Source organism: Pimephales promelas, chromosome 2, assembly GCF_988280905.1.
Source record: "Pimephales promelas chromosome 2, fPimPro1.hap1.1, whole genome shotgun sequence".
Lineage (NCBI taxonomy): Eukaryota > Metazoa > Chordata > Actinopteri > Cypriniformes > Leuciscidae > Pimephales > Pimephales promelas.
Window position 1 is genome coordinate 27846914 of NC_142770.1, and position 10073 is coordinate 27856986.

The 10073-nt window shown below is 45.5% G+C and overlaps 1 non-coding gene and 1 pseudogene across 1 annotated transcript; both read right to left on the bottom strand.

The window, feature by feature from the left end:
• Positions 1–4150: 4150 nt before the first annotated feature.
• Positions 4151–4315, bottom strand: LOC148996195 (U1 spliceosomal RNA). The gene has a single exon (XR_016149223.1). It is a non-coding gene; the product is annotated as a U1 spliceosomal RNA (small nuclear RNA).
• A 333-nt stretch (positions 4316–4648) lies between these two features.
• Positions 4649–4822, bottom strand: LOC148996196 (U2 spliceosomal RNA; annotated as a pseudogene).
• Positions 4823–10073: the final 5251 nt, after the last annotated feature.

Consider the following 10073-nt stretch of genomic DNA (forward strand, 5'->3'; position numbering starts at 1 on the left):
AAGGTAAGATAAAACTCCAGGGGGAGTCCATCTGCCCCTGGGGATTTACCCCTCTTAAAACCTTTCAGTGCTTTTTGAGTTTCTAAAATGGTAAAATCTTGTATTAAAAGCTCATTTGGACTCTTTACTTCCTTGACTAAAAAATTTAAAACTTCCTTTAGAGTGGTGTCATGTACATCTTTTGGACTGTATAACTCTTGGTAAAAATACTCAACCCCTTTTAAAATTTCATCTGTTGTTTTTACGTCCCTCCCTTCTACTTTTACACTAGTTATAGCCCCTCCCCTTGTTAATATCTTTTTAAAAAAATACCTAGTACATTTTTCACCTTCTTCTATCTCTCTCTCTTTACTTCTTAAAATAAACCCTTTACTTTGATAACTGGATAAAACTGACATTTCTTTCTTGACCTCTTTCATTTCGTCATTAAAATCAAAACCATTATTAAAAAGATTAAAATATCTTTGTAGTCTTTTTTGCAGCCCCATCATGTATCTCTTTTCCCTATTCTTCTTGTCCCTTCCTACTTTCCTAAAAAACTGTCTTGTCCGGTCCTTTACCATCTCCCACCACTGTGCGCGTGTATCGTAAAAGTCTTGGAGGGTCTGCCATTGGCTGAACTGCTCCCTATATTCCTTTACTACATCCTCATCTTCTAAGAGGGAGCAGTTCAGCTTCCACAGCCCTCCCCCTACCGTCACACCTGTGGGCAGTGAAAGGGTGGAAGACAGCATTAAGTGGTCAGAAAAGAAAAGGGGGGTGACTGTAGCATCGGTTGGCGGGCAGTCTCTTGTAAAAATATAGTCGATGCGAGAGGCTCTGGAGCCATCACTACTGAACCAAGTGTAGCCCTCCTCTCTTTGATGCACATTTTTAAAACAGTCGACTAATTTAAAATCTCTCACTAAGCCCTGCAATAAAACCGTTGTCTTATCTACTTTAAAATCCTCTCCTACCCTCTTCCTATCTTTTTTTGATAAAACACAGTTAAAATCCCCTGCCACCACTAGGGGAGCCCTACCTAACATGTGGGACTGCAAGTCTTCTAAAAGCTCATACCTTTCACTTTTACCTGTAAAACCATACACATTAAGAACATTTAAATCTCTACCTAAAAAACTCAGATTTGCTAAAAGAGCCCGCCCTTCCCTCACCACTGTGCTGCCCTTCACCAAGATATGGGGATTTTTTATTAAAATAGCAACACCGTCATTTTTGTTTTGGTTTGATCCGCTCCATATGGAGGGACCAGGGAGCCATAATTCCTCCATCTTTGTGTACCTATTTAAAAAGGGCAAAGCACACTCTTGTATTAAAAACAAATCTGATTTACAAGTATTTAAAAAGGATAAAATGCTCTGTGCTCGTATGGTGGACCTCACACTTCTTACATTGATGGTTGAGATTGTGAGGGTCATGAGCAGTAAGGTAAAAAAGGTATGAGACATTTAAAATAGAAGACAATAAAAGACTACAATAAAATCATTAAAATCATGTGATTTCTTGTGGCAATTGCCTTACCCTCCTCCCAGATGGACTGGGGTCGGGGAGGCAAATGCTTACCACCTCCGGGGCTGCAGAGGAAACCTCTTGCAGCTCTTTTGGTGATGATGTTCTTAGCTTTACGTGCAAAAAGGACACCTCATTTGGGGATTCTAGGGGCCACACACGCTCCAGATCATCCAAAAAGGAAATATCTGAGCGATGTGCAGCCCTAGCTTTTTTCTCCTCTGTGTCAAACAGAGGAGATCCCGCAGGCCTTTTTTGCACCTGAGCATTTGGGAGTGAAAGCTCAGTTTCACTCCCACTGGTTTCTAAAACCACATCCGGAACCGTTTCTAATGAAGAATCTGTTTCTTCCTGCATCCCATCTCCTTCCTTATCTTTCACAGTGGTGGTGGCTGTTTGAATGTTTGACTCTGCCCCTGTGGCCGCCCCACTTCCTTCTTCTACCCCAATCCCTGAGGCTGGCAGGAGAGTTGCAATTCCCGCCAAAACCTCAGGGACCGCCTCCTCCTCCCTTTGTTCCTTTGTTTGGTGTGCTTGCGGGGCGGCCATTTTAAGCTTGTTGGCAAAACTTTTAGGGCAGTCTCTGTAGAGATGGGATGATTCTCCACAAAGATTGCACCTCCTGCCATTGGTACAGTTTTCAAAACTGTGACCAATTTCTTTGCACTTCCCACATACTAGTTCTTGGCATGCTTCGGCGAGATGCCCAACTCTTCCACATTTTCTACACAGCTTAGGCATTCCTTGATAGTGTATGTAGCCTCTGTTTTCTCCCAGCACAATCATAGAAGGCAGATGTTTCAGGCCCTGGTAGCCCCCAGCGTCTTCCCATTGTTTAATGGGAATCCGCCAGGAGCAATTCCAAATGCCATCCTCATCTAGCACTTTGACAGGCTGACTTCTAACAGTGCAAAATCTACCCAGCCAGACACAAATATCATCTCCAGTCACTGTTTCATTAAACATCCTGACAATCACTGTTTTAAGAGTGTTATCAGAAAGTTTCTCCACAGTGAACATGGAGAACTGGGCCTTAACAGTTTCAAACCGTTGCCAAAAATCATTTAGCAGGGAAGCAGCCTTAAAGCTAACATCAAATCCTTTGTTCAGGGGCAGAGTCATCAAACAATTCAAGTCCTCGGGCTTAAAATGTAAGGTCTTTTGGATCAGCTTCCTGGAAAAGTCCATGCGGGACATACCCAGGAGCTTCCCCTCGACCTCTCTAAATAAAAACCGCACGCTGTGGTGCCTCCGCACACCGGCACGAGCTGCCGACATGGTGGAGGCACCAACAGCCTAAAACTTTAAAAACCCAATAAATATTAAATAAATAGACAATAAATAAATAAATAGATAAAAAGGTCTTACCTTAAAACTGAGCAGGAGTAAAATCAGCAGGTTCAATCTACCTCTCAAGAGATGTGTGGCTCGGGATACCAGAAGATCTCGAGCCAAGAACCTCCAAGAGGCGATCGCAGTCTCAACCGTCTGACAAGACACTTGATCTTAGCCAAAAGGCCGAGAAGCGATGACGCAGCGACGCCGAGGCGGGGGAGCCGGCAAAGGCCACGCCCACCTGGGCCGCGGCGAGAGGGTCTAAGGTCGCCGGCAAACAAGCTCAGCTCAGATTGGTTGACACCGAAAATGGATCACAACAGAGTGCACAGCAAAGACACTCTGGAGTGCAACCTGGGATTTTGGATCATCAACATTCCGCCTTAAAAGTGAGCGGGCAGACCAAAGCGTCCGTGGTAGAGACTTGAAACTCTGAGGGATGGTAGGACCGGCCCGGTACTACAACCTCACCAAGGCTCGCCCCGATCGGCCCCAAGGTGGCGCTGCAGCGATCAAAAGTACGAAATGGCTCGTAACTCCTCGACCGTCGGTCGCAGACCCAAGTGTCTTACATCACCGGAATCCTTGGCTCGAGCCGAACAAGATGCATGCCTCGGATTGGGTGGTCGCGCTGGCGAGATTTTCGGGTATTTTGGATTTTCTGAAAAACCTACTTTTGCACACTAGTCCTAGGTTTTTTGCCCGATCTGACCCAAACCGGTGCAGAAAGATTCTCTGGAGTCTGACTGCTAACAGGGATCGGGAAACAGTTGGAATTTCCATCCACGTTGGCGACGGTACGCCAAAACGTTGGGGGTGGGCGAGGCGGGCTTTACTTGAACGGCTATAACTCTCCAACGGAATGAGACAATTGCACCCAACTCGGTACACCTGTGTATGGGCTCAGCCCGTGGTCACGTGAAGAGGAATGCGGCGACTGGCCACTTGGTGGCGCTGTAAACAGAAAAAAACACAACATGGGTGGCTGTGTATCACGTGACGTTTCACACGTGCACAATGTTTTCATACCACATGATAGAACTCCTCATTCCGAACAACTTTGCCTCCAGGACAACTGCTGTGAACTAAGTCGTCCGTCAAATATTGGAGACTATTTGAAGAATTGAGGAGAAAAAAGAAAACCCTCCTCACACAGACCGGTCCTAGACTGTTTCGTATCTCTCGAGCAACCGCCGCAGTTCAACTCTCTGGACTGCCTCTGGATATTGAAGAAGTGGAGAAAAAAAACAAAACAAAAGAACCTCAAGTGGAGCTTTAACAATCTGCCCTTTTAACCAGTGTTGTCCAGGGGAGAGCGCGAACGCAGTCCCCCACTACCATAAATTATGCAGTCGAGATTCCCACATTTGGGGAATTCGCAGGGGTCAGCACAACCCAGAGTGCAATGGCCGAGCCTCGCCCTGGGTGAACCACCTTCCTGATCATGGTGTCTCCCCTGCCAGGTAAGTATGAATTCCCAGGCCTTCAGTCAGAAGCACCCTGTCCCTCTCCCCAATCCTCACCAGCGGTTTGCCAGTCAAAAAAGGGGCTTTTTTTTTTTTTTTTTGCACGCTCCGCATCCGGCTCCATGAGCCATAAATGTACATAATGCGCCGTCCCCGAATAGTGGACGGATCAGATGTTAAACCGACAGAGGAACAGGGGTTCCTTTTTGTCTTGTTTTTACACCACAATTCTACCCAGGCTAGTATAGCACATGATCACCTACAACACCCACTCACACTAGCTCCATTATCACCGTCTGCCACACAAGACCACTACATTTCTTTCATTGAACACTTTAGGAGGGTGCACCGTTCCCAGAAGTACTGCAATACCGGGTCGATGCGTGGAGTGGACGGAGCAAGCCCCTATTCCATCTCCCAGGACCAAAAATCAATTTAATATGTGGTGCCCGGGTAGGGCACGTATCAGATATTAAACTGATAAGAACAGATTTTTTCTTTCGAAAAGTTTTATTGTCACAGTGTCATTCCATTATTTCCATTTGCATGTACATTTTTTCTTTTAGATCACATTTTTACACATATTAAAAGGGACACATTATTTACTGTTAAAAGTTTCTTGTGTTTGTGTGTTGTGTAAAAAGTCCATGTATGTTTTAAAAGACAGGTAAATGGTTCAAATAATAGGAATAAAACAATAAAACATGTCAGATAAAAAACAATAAAACAATAAATTATGCCACATAAAACATCTCTTGTACAGGATCGAGGGTGAGTCCCTATCAAGAATGTCCATTCACTCCAGGTCTCCAGAACAGGCCTCGGACTCCCCGCTTCCAGTGCCCAGCGGAGATCCCCTCTCCTCCGGCCCGCTGGCCCGCTGTTCCCGTAGCCAGAGTGGTGAGGGTGCATCTACGGGCAGCCAGGTACGGTGGCGGCCGGGACCCTCTCCGTGTGACCCCGGCCCCCCCATCCGAATAACGACGTGCGGCCCACCCTGCAGCGTTGATCTTATTCTTTGCTCGCACGCGTGGAGGGGGACCGTCACGCGTTTCCCCACCAGCAGGTTTCTGGTGGCCCAGATGGCATCCTTTATATGGTTGAGGGTGAGCCAGAGCGAGGCAAACGTTGGTGGTGTCAACTCCTTCAAGCCCTGACCCACCCCCAGGATGGCGAGCTTGTAGTCCACCTGGGCCCGACCCGCCGGCAGGCACGGGAAAAACAGGGGGCCGGTCTTGGCCCACAGGTCCCGCGTAGCGCCGCACTCCCAGAGCAGATGTTGGACGGTCTCCGGGGAACCACATCCGGACCGTGGGCAGGTGGGGTTTTTGGCCATGCCTCTGGAGTGCATGACCGCCCTGACCGGGAGGATCTCATGAGCCACCATCCACGACAAGTCCTTGAGCCTGTTCTGGAGAGCTGGGTGGGCTGCGTTCCTCCAAACGTCTTTGGCCTCACCTAGTGTGAGGCCTGGAACTGGACTCACCGATTCTCGATCCTGCACAAGAGAGACAAGAGACTTGTGGTTAGTTAAAATAGTGGCATCATTTGTTTCTAAAAGGTATTTCTTTAAAAATGTCTTAATAAAAAGGTGTTCTTTTGACAAATTAAAAGACACTGGACTTTTAAGATCAATGGGTAAAATTTTCAAGCTTCTTAGGTATGACCCCATCCAGAATCGGGTCATGGCTGCTGTCTTGTGTTCTCTGGATGGGGTCAGTGCATACTGGATGTGGAGGGCGGCAAAGCGGCTGCCTAAAAACAGGTGGGGGTCTGGGAGGCCTTTCCCGCCATTCTCTTTTTTCTTTTTGACGACCTCCCTCTTGAGTCTTTCCCACTTGGACCCCCACAGGAAGTAAAATACCGCCCTCTCCAACTTGGCTAGGAATCGTCTTGGGGGACTAAAAACAGAACAGACAAGTAAAATCAGTGGTAAAATCACAGCTTTAAAAATTAAAATCTTGCCTTCTAGCGTCAGTTGTCTTAGTCCCCAAAAGCCCAGTCTTTGCCTAACTTTCCCTAACATGTCAGTCCAGTTACCTTGTCCTCCACCCTCCCTGTCAAATTTCACACCTAAAATTTTCAAATCATTTTCTTTAAAATCCAAATCTAGTCCTCCTGTGTCCATGTCGCCCCACGGCCCGAAGAGCAGGGCCTCGGACTTACTCCTGTTAAGCTTGGCGCCCGAGGCCCGACCGTACCAGTCAGTCAAGTCCATTGCTCTTCGTACTGATAAAAGGTCAGTCGCTAAAAGAGTCACGTCATCCATATATAAAACACAGGTCGCCGTCAGTCCACCAGTTCCTGGGATGTCTAGTCCTTTAATCCATTTATCCCTTCTCAAGATCTGTGCCAGTGGCTCAATACAAGCCACATACAGAAGGGGAGATAAAGGACACCCCTGACGGACACCGCTGTGGATATTTACAGCTTTGGAAAGATGCCCATTTACAAGAAATTTGCTGCTTAAGCCCTCATACAGCAGCCCCACCCAAGCTATAAACCTCTCTGGAAAGCCCATTTTTTGCAGTACCTGAAAGAGGTACTGGTGCGAGACCCGATCAAAGGCTTTTTCAAAATCTAAATTTAGGGCTACAAGCCGGATGTTTCTGTCTCTCGCATAACAGATGGCATCTCTAATCAGAACTAGGCTGTCTGTTATCTTTCTTCTGGGCACAGCGCAAGCTTGATCCGGGTGGATTACGTCCTCTAAAACGGTCGACATACGTGTAGCTAAAATTTTACTAAAAAGTTTGCAATCAAAATTTAAAAGAGTGATAGGTCTCCAATTTTTTTAAGTCAGTCCGGTCACCTTTTTTGTAAAGTAAAGAAACTATCCCTATTCTAAAACTGTCCGGAAGTCTGTCAAGGGTCTCAAAGTCCTTAAAAACAGTCAGTAATTCGTGAGCTAAAATGTCCCAAAAGGTAAGATAAAACTCCAGGGGGAGTCCATCTGCCCCTGGGGATTTACCCCTCTTAAAACCTTTCAGTGCTTTTTGAGTTTCTAAAATGGTAAAATCTTGTATTAAAAGCTCATTTGGACTCTTTACTTCCTTGACTAAAAAATTTAAAACTTCCTTTAGAGTGGTGTCATGTACATCTTTTGGACTGTATAACTCTTGGTAAAAATACTCAACCCCTTTTAAAATTTCATCTGTTGTTTTTACGTCCCTCCCTTCTACTTTTACACTAGTTATAGCCCCTCCCCTTGTTAATATCTTTTTAAAAAAATACCTAGTACATTTTTCACCTTCTTCTATCTCTCTCTCTTTACTTCTTAAAATAAACCCTTTACTTTGATAACTGGATAAAACTGACATTTCTTTCTTGACCTCTTTCATTTCGTCATTAAAATCAAAACCATTATTAAAAAGATTAAAATATCTTTGTAGTCTTTTTTGCAGCCCCATCATGTATCTCTTTTCCCTATTCTTCTTGTCCCTTCCTACTTTCCTAAAAAACTGTCTTGTCCGGTCCTTTACCATCTCCCACCACTGTGCGCGTGTATCGTAAAAGTCTTGGAGGGTCTGCCATTGGCTGAACTGCTCCCTATATTCCTTTACTACATCCTCATCTTCTAAGAGGGAGCAGTTCAGCTTCCACAGCCCTCCCCCTACCGTCACACCTGTGGGCAGTGAAAGGGTGGAAGACAGCATTAAGTGGTCAGAAAAGAAAAGGGGGGTGACTGTAGCATCGGTTGGCGGGCAGTCTCTTGTAAAAATATAGTCGATGCGAGAGGCTCTGGAGCCATCACTACTGAACCAAGTGTAGCCCTCCTCTCTTTGATGCACATTTTTAAAACAGTCGACTAATTTAAAATCTCTCACTAAGCCCTGCAATAAAACCGTTGTCTTATCTACTTTAAAATCCTCTCCTACCCTCTTCCTATCTTTTTTTGATAAAACACAGTTAAAATCCCCTGCCACCACTAGGGGAGCCCTACCTAACATGTGGGACTGCAAGTCTTCTAAAAGCTCATACCTTTCACTTTTACCTGTAAAACCATACACATTAAGAACATTTAAATCTCTACCTAAAAAACTCAGATTTGCTAAAAGAGCCCGCCCTTCCCTCACCACTGTGCTGCCCTTCACCAAGATATGGGGATTTTTTATTAAAATAGCAACACCGTCATTTTTGTTTTGGTTTGATCCGCTCCATATGGAGGGACCAGGGAGCCATAATTCCTCCATCTTTGTGTACCTATTTAAAAAGGGCAAAGCACACTCTTGTATTAAAAACAAATCTGATTTACAAGTATTTAAAAAGGATAAAATGCTCTGTGCTCGTATGGTGGACCTCACACTTCTTACATTGATGGTTGAGATTGTGAGGGTCATGAGCAGTAAGGTAAAAAAGGTATGAGACATTTAAAATAGAAGACAATAAAAGACTACAATAAAATCATTAAAATCATGTGATTTCTTGTGGCAATTGCCTTACCCTCCTCCCAGATGGACTGGGGTCGGGGAGGCAAATGCTTACCACCTCCGGGGCTGCAGAGGAAACCTCTTGCAGCTCTTTTGGTGATGATGTTCTTAGCTTTACGTGCAAAAAGGACACCTCATTTGGGGATTCTAGGGGCCACACACGCTCCAGATCATCCAAAAAGGAAATATCTGAGCGATGTGCAGCCCTAGCTTTTTTCTCCTCTGTGTCAAACAGAGGAGATCCCGCAGGCCTTTTTTGCACCTGAGCATTTGGGAGTGAAAGCTCAGTTTCACTCCCACTGGTTTCTAAAACCACATCCGGAACCGTTTCTAATGAAGAATCTGTTTCTTCCTGCATCCCATCTCCTTCCTTATCTTTCACAGTGGTGGTGGCTGTTTGAATGTTTGACTCTGCCCCTGTGGCCGCCCCACTTCCTTCTTCTACCCCAATCCCTGAGGCTGGCAGGAGAGTTGCAATTCCCGCCAAAACCTCAGGGACCGCCTCCTCCTCCCTTTGTTCCTTTGTTTGGTGTGCTTGCGGGGCGGCCATTTTAAGCTTGTTGGCAAAACTTTTAGGGCAGTCTCTGTAGAGATGGGATGATTCTCCACAAAGATTGCACCTCCTGCCATTGGTACAGTTTTCAAAACTGTGACCAATTTCTTTGCACTTCCCACATACTAGTTCTTGGCATGCTTCGGCGAGATGCCCAACTCTTCCACATTTTCTACACAGCTTAGGCATTCCTTGATAGTGTATGTAGCCTCTGTTTTCTCCCAGCACAATCATAGAAGGCAGATGTTTCAGGCCCTGGTAGCCCCCAGCGTCTTCCCATTGTTTAATGGGAATCCGCCAGGAGCAATTCCAAATGCCATCCTCATCTAGCACTTTGACAGGCTGACTTCTAACAGTGCAAAATCTACCCAGCCAGACACAAATATCATCTCCAGTCACTGTTTCATTAAACATCCTGACAATCACTGTTTTAAGAGTGTTATCAGAAAGTTTCTCCACAGTGAACATGGAGAACTGGGCCTTAACAGTTTCAAACCGTTGCCAAAAATCATTTAGCAGGGAAGCAGCCTTAAAGCTAACATCAAATCCTTTCACTGCATGAAAAGACTCAAATCCGGCAATATCCGGGCATGGTAAACTCCTGTGCAATTTGATGTTTGCTGGATGTATGTGGGAAAAAGCGGATTAGAGTAACACGGAACAGTATATTTCCAGACAAACCCGGAAACCTCACCTAAGCGGGCATATACAGGAATCCGTGAAATTTCACGGACATATACAGCTGAAACACTGCTGGGTGTGAGAGGTGTGAAGAAGACC